Below are 851 nucleotides of genomic sequence, written 5' to 3'. Positions count from 1 at the left end.
ATTGCTGTATTGCTTTTGACAATGCCCTGGGGCATAAATTGCACCACAGTCTAAACCAATTAAATGTAGGATCCTTTGCAGAGGTAATTTTGAGCTGTCTTGGGGTATGATCTATTCCCAGGGCTGCTCTTCTTAGTTGCCTCTTCCCTGGCTCTCTCTGGCAAACTGGTTGGCCTGCAGATTTTATTGTTTCTCTCTCTCAGGGAGCTACCAGCCTCCTCTTACTTGCTTACTACTCAAGCATCCATTGTTTTCAAGATCTCTTTTAGAGTTAAATTTCTCCATATTCTATTCCAAATAAAGTCAGTTCTTCTGGGGAGAGCTTCAGAGTTCTCTGTTCTTACAGGTGCCTCTCCTTCTGGGCAAAATCTCTTAGCCACTGTTTCAGAACTGAGGATACAGATGGTGGCCTTCACTCAGAGTCACTCTCCTGATTTATGGGCAGAGCTCTGGGAGGGGGCTGTGGCTTCTGTTATTTTCAGCCCACCTACCCTGGAATGAAACTCCCATCATATGTGTGAGCTGGGGTAAGGCCAATTTGGGAATCCCATTTATCTCCAATCTCTTCGCAACGTGCAGCATGGAATTCAGTCTCTGCAATTTAGAGCAAAGCAAAATGAAAAAAATCCTGAAGGGTACAGTGATACACTCCTATAATCCCAAAAGTTTAGGTGGCAGAGGCAGGAGGATTGCAAGTTCAAAGCCATTCTTTGCAACTTGGTTTAGGGCTCCTCTTAGTGAGATCCTGTCTCAAAATAAAATATACTAAGGAGCTGGGGATGTGGCCCAGTAGTTAAGCGCCCTGTGTTCAATCCCTAGTACCAAGACAAAAAAAAAAAAAAAATCCCTAA

This window comes from Marmota marmota, unplaced genomic scaffold (assembly GCF_001458135.2).
Source record: "Marmota marmota marmota unplaced genomic scaffold, marMar, whole genome shotgun sequence".
Classification (NCBI taxonomy): domain Eukaryota; kingdom Metazoa; phylum Chordata; class Mammalia; order Rodentia; family Sciuridae; genus Marmota; species Marmota marmota.
This window is presented reverse-complemented; position numbering follows the sequence as displayed.